A 12,922-nucleotide genomic window follows, 5' to 3' on the forward strand; every position below is an offset into this window, starting at 1 on the left:
AGGAGGTAATGCAGGAGAGTGGTGATGAAGGGGCTGGAGGGTGGGGGTCGCACCGTGGATGAAAATGAGATCTGTTTTTGGAACATGCATGGTCAGTGGAATAAGACGAAGGGAGAAGGTGAGAGACTGAGACAGGAGATCATCCAGAGTGGAGAGGGGGGAATTGGGGGGGCACATTGAGTGATGGCTCAACTGGTTTCTGCTGAGGAAGGTGGCTGAGCCAGAGAGGGATGAGTAAACTGGTAAGAGACTAAAGATGGTTGACAAATAATTTAGTACAAGAATTAGCTGGCACTTTTACATGGACAATGTGAGTTAGACATGTTGGCACATTGACACATGAAGTTCAAAGCTCACCCAAGAAACAAGAACTTTGTGCAGCAGAACTACATCATCTACTGTCATCAGCATGTCTGCAGAGCTCTGCAGAACTGCTCATAATAACAGAGACACCAGACCTGATAATGAACCCAGTTAAGTAAGGCATGGGAGCAGTAAAGGAAAAGTGAGTGTGTAGTAGAGGAATGACCGCTTGGGAGCTGGAATGCCAAGAGGACAGTCTGCATGTCACACTATCACACCACAGAGGAAAAGCCCCGGCTGCAGATACAGGAGGATCAAGTTTTATTTCTCTTTTTTTATGAGGAAGAGAGGGCAGTGGGGAGATATGGAGCAGCTTAGGTAGCTGCATGAAAGATGATCTGGCTGAAAATTGCTATTTAGTGAGGTACAATGGCCTCTTGTGGCGTATTCACAGCATTGAATTTGTTATTGGGAAATAAGACATGTCACTTGGGTTCATCAGCTGGAGTCACTCTCTATTTTTATTCTTAAACCTGTACAGTAACTAAGGATTTGATCGTTTATGATCATGATGTCTTGCTCGCCTGAAAATGTCTTGTTTCTGACAACGATATGTCAGTAACACTACATGAAGTGACAATACAGTATGCATCATGAAGTTGAGCACAAACTCTGTTGATTTACAATTTGTTTTAACAGCAGTAAACAGCAGTAAACAGGCTGCTGGGTGGTGCAGACAGGAATTCAAGTTGCTGTTGCTAATCAATAAAGTGACAGGTGTTCCTGTAAGAACAGCAGTGGTCACTGCTCACCACCTCTGACAGCTACAGGGCACATTTTTGTTGCAATCTATTTATTCCTGTGTTACGTTGCTGTGTAGTGTCAAAGTGTCAGCCATAGTCAAAGATAAATTTGTTTCCGGTGTGAAATAGTCCTTACTTAAAAAAAATGCACTTATTGGTAGTTATTGCATAACAAAGTGGTTCCTCCAAAGCTTATTTTTGGTGCAGAGAAATGTTGACAGCTGTCAGTGTCAGCCTTCTGGACCATTAGTGTTATCCCTCCTATTATCCTTGAAGTCAATTTGACCAAAATCCATGTTTAACAACTCGAAAAAAGTGCTTGATTTCTTTTTTTCTTCATATAAAATAACTTTTTCTAATTTAATGGGAGCAACTGGGTCAACATAAAATTAACATGATGTTATATTTTTAATCTCTTGTATACATTTTGTACCCATCTGTGTTCTTTGGGGTCAATGAAGGCTGTTTTAGCCATTTGGAACATATGAGAAACATGAAAAAATACACACATTTGTTAATGTTTTTTTGGGTGCTATTGAGGTCACTGTCACTTGCAACCTGCCAACCTGCCATAGCCATACCTGTAGTAGTGGGAGAACCCCTCAGTTTTCCCACACGGTGGGGGAGGGGAGATATGTTTCCTGCGAGGACACTGATAGTTCACACAACATAAGGAGGATCAAACTTATACAGGCTTGTACTGCAGCCCTCTGAACCTTTCTCTGTGAGGTCTCTCTTTAAGAGTTTTTGTCACAGCTCTTTGACAGCAAATGTGGCAGAGTATGTGTCTGGATAATGTTGAAGAGGATCCTGATTAGAATAAGACACTCGAGGTCATGTTGTCTTTTAACCACCAGAAGATTCTGTTCTCTCTCAGCCTCCAAGAGGGGACATGTATACCCTCCAGAAATGGAAAGTTATCATGGTCCCTCTCCCCAGTTTAACTGTTTGGGGACAGTGGGAAAGACTTAGGCTATGTCCACATTATAACCAAATGTGGTCCAAATTCTATGTTTTCGCTCTCATGTGATACAGATCTGTTTATTTTTTAGAGTGGTGTAGAGACAGACAGTCATATTAGAATTCATGTGTATTTTTCCACGCCACAGCACAGGCACAGATTACTCATCATAGTGTCAGAGCGATCCATTGAAATTACAAAAGGCTGAACCACTGCTGCTGCGGTAGGCTGCACCAATCGCCAGCCAATAGGGTCCAACTGTCAGATGCTTTCTAACCAGGACAGCTTGCCTACATGCTGTGACAGTTGTCATGAGGCGCCGACAGAGATATTGGAATGTAGCCCTGGACATCCTAAAGTTTTGGAGGAACTGGTCCTCGATTTAACGCACCACATCGTAGCCCCAACACTCCTGACTCTTCTCCTGACAGAACTACCCGCAATAGCTGCTAATAGAGGTAATGGACCAAAAGCTTATTCGTGCAATAGGCCGTTATCCTGAAAACAAAGGCCTATTGCTCCAAAATTACTCACACACTTCCCCAAACAGAAGCACATGGCTAATTATAATGCAGAATGACGCCATCGGATCTTCCTACTATTCCAAAGGCATGACCGGCCCTGCTCTGCCACTGATTTTCTTACCCTAACCTTAACTAATCCCTATAGTCAGGGGGTATGATAACATCATTCTGCATAGTCAGGGCCAAGCTTTAGTTCATCAGGTAGACTATGTACCCCATGTAGGCTCCTCGAAGGAGTCCTTGGCAGCGGCTCAGGTTCAACTCAAACCAGTCGCTCTTTGCTGCCTGTCATCTCCCTGCCCTCTTCTTTCCTTTGACTCTTAAGCTGACCATAGTAAAGGCAACAAAAGTCCTACAAAAACAGTATGGGTCACTTCAAATATTAAAATGAACAATCTAAGCAGAGAGACTGGATCTGGGGAGTGATCACATTTGAGCATTAAGCCATAACGTAAATTACTTGCACATTAGGTGGTTCATTTTGGCAGGAGTGTCCAAGTCAAAGAGCTAAGCAACATCTTGGAAAGGCTGACACTGAAATTTGAAAACTGTCCTGTGTCATACGTTTTGTGACAAACTTGCAGCAACACGGGATGCATGGGACAAATGGGTCAAGTGATGACCCTTTATTTACAATCCAGGCCCCCACATGGCTGTGGGAGAATGTCAGGTTGCATTTCGACAGATGGTACATGGCAAACAAACCAGGCAAATATGGTATCAAAATATGGGCAGCACGTGATGCACTGTCCGCCTATGCCTGGAATATCAAGGTGTACACTGGGAAACCCACTGGGGAGGACAACAGGAAAAAGAAGATGGAGCTTCTTTATGAAGCGAATAAAACACCAAAAAGGTCTTTCTTCCAGATTTTGAGAGGTTGGGATTTTTTATTCTATTTTAGTTTTTTTTTTGTTTTTTTAATTGGGGTGCCTGACACATATAGCTGGGTCATAATTTTTGTTACAAGGACAAAAGATATCAGTAAATTTGAGGTTAACAGGAGGGTTATACAGTATGTTTGTGACTGATGCTACTGTATCATATTTATGCCAGTGTCACTTAAAGTGTGGCCATCAGGCATAAAAAAATGTGCTTAAGGGGAAAAGTAAAACAGATGTGTGCATCAGAGAGGCCACTGAGATGCAGTACATTCCCCACAGTGTGATGATCTACACAAGGGTCATACATAGAGCAGAATGTAATGACTTCAACATAGGAAAATAAAACATGTTGTTGATGTGTTGTTTGAATCAACTGACACAGAACTTCACAGTAAATAATAATAATAGTATGAATTTTGTGACTTTATGTCCTGGTTTACTTATAAAATAAATAAATAAAGTGTTTTGGGCATCATAGTAACAATATGACTGGTTCCTAACAATCTTTTTATCACTGCTCACCTCCGGACGTTTTCTTTTACAGCTGAAAATCACTGCTAAAGTCACTCTTCTACAATCCAGTTGTGAATTGTTTATAATTCACAACAACTTACACCACAGTGCAAGTGGTGATTTTCACAACTGCCTTGTAACTCAAACAATTTACATGAACTCAGCGGCCCACATCATGGTGTTAACGACCAAAGTGTGAGCTTGAAGGACTCCTCATTACCCAATAAAACTGACAAAGAACTAGAGGCTAAAAGTCCCTCTAATTCTACAACAATTTGAAATTCAACATTATTTCAATGAATAGTTGGTTTTTCAACTTGATATGTAATATATTTTCATTTGATTTAAAATGCTTTTCATTGGGTTCTTCTTTTATGCTAACAACAAATAACATGCTATGGAAAAAGTTCATAAAGGAATGTTGGTTTTACTGATTAATGTATCTAAGTTTATTGATAATGTATGTATAGTAAGAGAAAAGATTATGGTAAAAGATGAGAAACAAATAGTACATATAATATCCAGTGACTTGCTCAAGGACATTCCAGCAGGATGGATGCTTCTAGTAATGGAAGACCTAACTCAGGTTGTGAAGCTGAAGGGTGAATCTCTAATCACAAGGAACCCCATGGACTGTTATTGAGCCTGTCCATATTTTTTCTGTAAATAAACAGATGAAACATTATTTTCCATATCTTACTTACAAAATTAATTAAATTAAAAAGAGAAAATGCTTGCTTTTTTAATTGATTACAGCTCATTGTGTTACTTTGGACTTTTATGATCTATTGATATGATTTTTATATGTTGATACTGCAACTATATGGCTCATTTTTGTTGTGTTTGTGTTATCTATCTATCTATCTATCTATCTATCTATCTATCTATCTATCTATCTATCATAACTGAACTGAAGCCTTCATCTCAAAGTCACCAGAATCCACTAACAATCTATCTGTTATTTGCAAAAACATTTCATAGCTCTAAACCTCAGATGTATTTTTAGTACTTGTTGAGTAACTAACTGCTGTTCACAACTATGAGGACATATACAGCATATACATTTCTTATTATTAGCCTATTCTTTACACAACTGTGACCTTCTGCTGCTGCTCCTCAACCGAGAATTCCTAAAATAGGAGGTTGTTTTTGTGGCAGCTTTCAAGTTTCCAATCAGCTGCCGGTGACCAACTGACCCAGCCCTCTGGCCTGCTGGTGAGGGGCATTTCCTTTTCCAACATGTACAGAGAATTAACCATAATGTAGTACAGTAGAAAGCCAGTATAATATATGCATGCTATTCATCATATAAACATTTATGCCGCAAATATGTTGAGAAGATGTGTTTATTCAGAAAAATTTGAGTATGTATTTAATTATTTCCTTTGATTACACTGGCATTCAAAATAGTATAAGAATGATTAGTATGATGATGTGTGTGCAAACTCATAAAAACCTGCAATGCTCACATAGTTTGTACATGTGTAAGTAAGCTGAACTGTACATTAAACTTCAAGGGATGAAATGTATTACTTTGGCATTTAGCTTTATGTTCCATAAACTTTATGTTGTTCCCAGACATAAAACATTTTACTCTGACTGTGTTCTGCCAGTGTTCCCATCTCTGTTTCACCCAGCCGTTCTCCAGGCCTCAGCTGTTGTACAGCCGTTCTGACCTCTGAGATTTGGGGGCTGTGATAGGGGTCGGCCTGTCAGTGTCTCCCTCAGGGCAGTGCAATGACATTTAACTCAATATCCCAGAAGGATAAGGTTTCTCCCCCGTCCCCTCCAACTTCCGCCTCAGTCTATTGCTGAAGTGTCAGTGGCCTGTGGGTGCAGGGACTACTACAGCGTAAACCCCTGTAAGTCAGGACAACCATCATCGCCAACTCCCACTGTGGTGCTAACATGCCACGCCCTCGTGCCAGGCTGAGGGATCACCATGTGCCGCCTTAACCCATCAAGCCCTCCCTCCTCCACTTGTGAACTCTATATGTGTTCCCAGTTCTGTACAAGTGTTAAGTACTGTGGCAGTGCAGCTGTACGCACGGCTATCTTATGCAACTAAGTCTGTCTCTGCTGACTTGCACGGCACAAGCAAAGTGAGAGGGACAAGGCAACATTTGTGAGTTAAAGACGTGGGGCCAGGAAAGACTGACATATATCGTAAAGAAGGTTATTGTTATTAACAGCTTATTCTACAGGTTACAATCGTATGCTGTCCAGCTTATTATTATCATAATTTGTGGGGGTATAATAAAGTGAAGGAAGCCACATTTCATTCATCTAATGTTATGAAAACAACTTGTTTGTTAGTAAGGAAATGTAATTTTTATGTTTAAGTAACATATTGATTAAAGGGACAGTCCTGTTTTTCTTAAGTGTGATTGTTTGAGGTACTTTATCCATAATAAGTGTATTACCTACAGTAGACGGCGGTCGGTGCTCCAGTTTGGAGAAGCAGACATAAGTACTGCCACGGAAGCTAAGCCTTGTACTGCTGTGGAGGGGGGCAGCAGCATGGTGTATTACAGCCACCTAAAAATGCTTCTTTTAAGTGGGCCTTTATTGGGGTGGCCACGATACATTTGCTGCTGCTACCATCCACAGCGGTACACAGCTTTGCTCCAGTGCTGGTGTTGTGTTAAGTCTGTTTCCCCATCAAATAGCGTTTTGCTCCGGTAAAAATGTGTAGCGCCTCTCTTGTGGCTAGGGTTAGGGATAATCCTACGTTAATGTGGTGTCAGAATAATTGGAAAAATTTGTTCCTGACAGGGATCATTCATGCAAAACACCCCCTAAAGTTGGAAAAACAACTCAGGAAAGTCTGCGAAAAGTTTGGTATCAAGTTGAGGTCATATATACAAAAACATGGCATACGAAATATGCAATTTGTAATATGGTATGGGGTTGTAACCATGTGTGACCTAAAATAGATTTTAGAAAAGTTATTCATTAACATTAGTCAGGTGAAGCAAATGTTTTTTAGTTTTAGGGGATGTTCAGGTGCAGTAACAAGTCTAGGACAAAAGTTTTTTGTAATAAAAAGCTTCAAACTGTTATCAACATGTTTAAATGCTCTGAGCAACAAAATACAGCACATTGTCTTTGCAGTGTCCATGTTGTTTCCACATTACGACTCAAGGGTAAAGTTGGCAGAACAACTCAGGAAATGGGACCGTATGAGGAGCATGGGGAATTAGTATTAGGTTTGATTCAGATTTAGGTCAAGGGAAACACTTAAACAGGGAAATAGTCTTTGACAAAACATCAGTACTGCTTTCTATTTCTCCAAACTGGGTGAATGCAATCTGCATTCCACTGTAGATAATATACTGACTATGGATAAGTGCCTCACACAACCCCACTTAAAAAAACAGCAAATTTTCCCTTTAAAATAACATACTCCAACTAAGCAGACAGTAAGCAAGCAGTGAGATCAGACTGCAGCTGCATCATCCTAGCCACACTTAGTCTAGCTTGCATTCATAAACCACAGCACTGTTACACTCTTTAGTTTTTTATGCACATGCAAAATAAATTAGGAACGCACATTTTCACTGAGCAGCCGCATAAAATCAAATAACATGGTATTGACAGTGAGGACGTAATTAGTACTGGGCAATAAGGCAATGGATAAAGGAGCTACATAGTCGGAGTTAGCTGGGTACTTGTTACAGCATTAGCTAATAGTAATAATAGAAGTGGCAGCTGAGTCTCTGAATCCAGAATTCCTCACGAGATATAAATAGACCAGGTGACACTGTGCTGCTGGGCATGGCACCACCACAGCTTTGCGGCTTTTTTATTTAAGAATGCAGGACCTTTAGCGCAGGCTCGTAAGTCTAACTTTCAACTATTGGGGTAAAATAAGATCCCATGTTGGAGCGCAAATTTGACTCCAGTGTCATCAGTATCCATGTGGTACTTTAGGCCGAAGAGTTCTTGGTTGTTCACACCATTCCACACACTTAGGGCTGTACTATATAAACCATGGGGGAGCCGACGGGAAAGTGAGCCTGTTGATCAAAAGTGGCTTTCTTTCTACTGACGTGGTGTCATTTACTTGGCTCTGCATTTTTAGAGGCTGCTGTTGTTAATTTACATTAGAGACATTATTTCGGAAAACGCAACGTCTGCAGTACGAAGCCCAGCATCCTGTTAGCTTTACTGGCTGAGATAAAATCAGATTTGACTTACAGCTGCCTCGAATCAGTCAATGTTCATTTTAGAGGAAGTCCCAAAAAGAATTTTGTGGCACAGTGGTTACAAGACTACACAAAATTCAGAGCTTGATCTAGTATTGTATGAACCACAGAGGTGGGTACTAACAACTTAACTGGGTTTTGGTTTTGTGGGTACTTTTTGGACTAAATTTGTGGAAGCAGTTTAGATGCTCAACTACATTTTGAAAAATCTATTTATTGAGTTTAATTGCATTTGTGGTACATTTTCTTTACCTTCTTTTATCCCAGGAAGTTACTTCTCAAGATGATTTGATTTTTCAGTGGATGGTTCAGAGCCTGACTGTTTTATCGGTAGGCTGGTATTGGCCTATCACGGATATATCTTTGTCATGTTGTCTGATATGCAACAATATCAAAACTTAATTTTTTCAGAATATAATGCAAAAAATGCTTGGGTAATTAAGAAATGGTGTCAACACATAGTTTCTCAAGAAGCAGCTCTAAGTTTGTTTTGGAGTTCCGCAAGGTTCTGTGCTCGGACCAATCCTATTTACTCTATATATGCTTCCTTTAAGTAACATCATTAGAAATCACTCTATAAATTTCCATTGTTATGCGGATGATACTCAGTTGTATTTATCGATGAAGCCAGAAGAAAGCAATCAATTAACTAAACTCCATAACTGCCTTAAAGACATAAAAACCTGGATGAGCACCAATTTCCTGATGTTAAATTCAGACAAAACTGAAGTTATTGTTCTTGGCCCCAAACAACTCAGAGACTCTTTATCTGATGACATAGTTTCTCTAGATGGCCTTGCTCTGGCCTCTGCCACTACCGTAAGAAACCTCGTAGTAATATTTGATCAAGATTTGTCTTTTAATTCTCATTTAAAACAAACCTCACGGACTGCATTTTTTAATCTGCGTAATATTGCGAAAATTAGGCCTATCCTGACCCGAAAAGATGCAGAAAAATTGGTCCACGCTTTTGTTACCTCAAGGCTGGATTACTGTAACTCTCTATTATCAGGTAGCTCTAGTAAGTCCTTAAAAACTCTCCAGCTAATTCAGAATGCAGCAGCACGTGTACTAACAGGAACTAATAAACGCGATCATATCTCTCCTGTTTTAGCTTCTCTGCACTGGCTCGCTGTAAAATCCAGAATTGAATTTAAAATCCTACTGTTAACTTATAAAGCTCTAAATGGTCAAGCTCCGTCATATCTTAGAGAGCTCATAGTGCCATATTATCCCACAAGAACTCTGCGCTCTGAGAACGCAGGGTTACTCGTGGTCCCTAAAGTCTCCAAAAGCAGATCAGGAGCCAGAGCCTTCAGCTATCAGGCTCCTCTCCTGTGGAATCATCTTCCTGTTGCGGTCCGGGAGGCAGACACCGTCTCCACATTTAAGACTAGACTTAAGACCTTCCTCTTTGATTAAGCCTATAGTTAGGGCTGGCTCAGGCTTGCCCTGTACCAGCCCCTAGTTAGGCTGACTTAGGCCTAGTCTGCCGGAGGACCCCCCTATAATACACCGGGCACCTTCTCTCCTTCTCTCTCTCTCTTGTATCCTATTACTGCATCTAGCTAACCCGGCCATTCTGGATGTCACTAACTCGGCTTCTTCTCCGGAGCCTTTGTGCTCCACTGTCTCTCAGATTAACTCATACCGCAGCGGTGCCTGGACAGCGTGACGTGTGTGGTTGTGCTGCTGCCGTGGTCCTGCCAGATGCCTCCTGCTGCTGCTGCCATCATTAGTCATTAGTCATACTTCTACTGTTATTATACACATATGACTATTGTCACACATGTATACTGCCAGGTATTAATACATACTTTCAACATATTGTACCGCAGTAGCCAGAACTACAACTATAATATTATTACTTTCAATAATGTTGTTGTAAGCTACTGTCATTACCTGCATCTCTCTCTCTCTCTCTCTCTCTCTCTGTCTCATTGTGTCATATGGATTACTGTTAATTTATTATGCTGATCTGTTCTGTACGACATCTATTGCACGTGTGTCCGTCCTGGAAGAGGGATCCCTCCTCAGTTGCTCTTCCTGAGGTTTCTACCGTTTTTTTTTTCCCCATTAAAGGGGTTTTTTTGGGGAGTTTTTCCTTATCTGCTGTGAGGGTCTTAAGGACAGAGGGATGTCGTATGCTGTAAAGCCCTGTGAGGCAAATTGTGATTTGTGATATTGGGCTTTATAAATAAAATTGAATTGATTGATAAGAGACATTAATCCTTTGATGTTATTATTCACTCAACCCAATTGCCTGTACCTACATTACATTTGGACGTTATTATGTAGCGGATATGTTGAAACTTCAACAGCACTTAATGTGTGGTTATGTTTTGGTTCTCAAATGGTGTGCTGCAGCACAAGGTGTGCTATGGGATTTTGTGATAACCACACATATTTATTGCAATTTTCAACTTGGCCTATACAAAAAGTAATGAATGAATTTTTAACTGACTGTATCAGTATGTTGTGCACACCTATTTCCTAATAAAGAGGCAAACTTTGCCTTAAAAATTTTAATTTAACATAATTTAAAAATCTTTCACAGGGAACCCATTTGTCATTCGCGCATAGGCATTATTAGTCTGTGACACATTACATTATCTTACATTATTTTAAATGGAGTTAAATATTTCACGAGTAATACTTGGTTGTCAATTGTAAACATTTATGTTGTTATAGGAGTGATAAAATGGGTTATAGAAGCTATTGGGCACACATATAAATACATGCGTGCCTTGAGATTTTGGCTTGCCTTTTGCTGTGCCTTGGGCACGAAAAGTTTGAAAACCACTGGTTTAGGCACAATAACCACTTGGTTAAGGTTCGGAAGAGATCATGTTTTGACTTAAAACTACTGGTTTTGGTGGCACAATTCCACCGGAAAACACAGTGATGTCTTAGTGTAAAAGAAACCAACTGTTTCTCGTGGTACTATCCCAACTGGAAACACAGCAATGTCTCTGTAAATGAACAACTGCTCTTTGTGGCACTATTCTGGCAGGAAACACATTAATGTCTCGGTAAAAAACAACCACTTTTTGTGGCACTGTCCTCGGGGGAAACACGGAGACGGGTCGCTTAAAAAACAACCAGATTTGGTGGCTACAAAGCCGCTAAAAACACAGTGGTGACTTTCTAAATAACAACCAGTTTTGTTGTTTGTTGGTACTAAACAGTGGTGTGCAGCTTGGAAAGCATCTCGCCCAGGTATCACACCATCCACCATCCCCTCCACTTCCCGATGATAAAGTCAGCTCATATACTACTTTATCACTTTAGAAACACTGATATGACACGTATGAAACATACAAATGAAACAAATCTGTAGTTTGCAGAAACGTAGATTTTCTTCTGGCGCTTCTTCTGGGCTGCCTCACTAATGATTTAAACATTAAACCAGCACAAAAATCACAATAACCAACATGAGCCACCAGGTTCTGAACAGACACAAATAAAACAAACACTAACAAAAAGTAACATTTGCACATCACAGCTGAGCAGACGGTGAGGCGCAGTCAAGCAGATCTTCACGATTAGTTGCTACCTAGATTGTTAAATACATTGGTGGAAGGTCAAACAATGAGTCAATTATTTTATCTTTGATACAACTCGAATATAATCCTGTCTAGGAGCATCCGACATGTCACTCAGGCTTATCATATCATCGACACGAGGGATTCCCGTGTACTGACCGCCGAAACTCGACACGCTGAGATGAACAGAGAGAACGAGTAAAGAGTAAACAGTTCACAACACAAGCCGTTCTTTAGCAACAACAGCAGTACACAGCTTCCTGTGTGTTTGATCGGGAGCTGATCGTTTTGCCTCAGATCTCATAAATAAAAAAAGAGCGTGTTGTCTTTTCAGCACACCTGATTTCCACACACAAGGTAAAATATCTGTTACAGGTTGTCACAGGTTATCAATAATTATGAAGGGCTGATCTATGCTATCTTAATTCAAGGTCAGCGACTTTATGTTTTTTAATTTAAGAAAAAACAAGTAAAGAGTTAAGAAACACAGAATGAAGGGGATCAGTGGTCAGTTGGCAGGTCTTCACTTCTCTCTTGGTGTCACTGTCTTGGTAGTGGACCTTGCTTTACCTTCCTGGGACCTTGAGCACCCTTGCCATGCCTCACCAACTTCAACGGCCTCTAATTTGTCCATGTCTGCCCCGGCCCTCAGCTCCATCTCCTTCTCATGCATTTGAATCAGTCACAATATGTCCTGCCAGAGACCTTTCTGCGTCTTTTCTTTCACTTCCAGCCGGGTGGCAAGAGCCTGCCTTTTAACTGAATGCTCACTGGAGACTTTTTATCTCAGCACAGTCTTGGCAAAGAGCCTCCAGGATCTCAAAGCCACTAAGACTGTCTCGTTCTGCTCCCTCGGGTCATTTTGCTTCTGGAGCAGCTCCACAATTTCCTGACGGAGACCACCCTGTCCATCTTCTCTGCTATGTGTCTGATGGCCATGCTCTTGATGCTCCTCTTCATTCTGTTGAGTGTCAGAGTTCCTCTCTGGCACCTTGAGGACCCTTTACATCTACTATGCTTCTTTGCAAAGTGCCTCTACAACGTTGACTACCCCAGATTTGTCAGCCTCTGCTTGGGCCACTGATTGTTTTTCCTTCTATAGGTTCTGGCTCAGCTACCTTTCCTCCTGTAGGCCTCCCACCTTTGTTTAAGCTCAGTATCGAGCATCTGTGTTGTAACTG

The sequence above is a fragment of the Epinephelus fuscoguttatus genome, linkage group LG20 (assembly GCF_011397635.1).
Source record: "Epinephelus fuscoguttatus linkage group LG20, E.fuscoguttatus.final_Chr_v1".
Classification (NCBI taxonomy): domain Eukaryota; kingdom Metazoa; phylum Chordata; class Actinopteri; order Perciformes; family Serranidae; genus Epinephelus; species Epinephelus fuscoguttatus.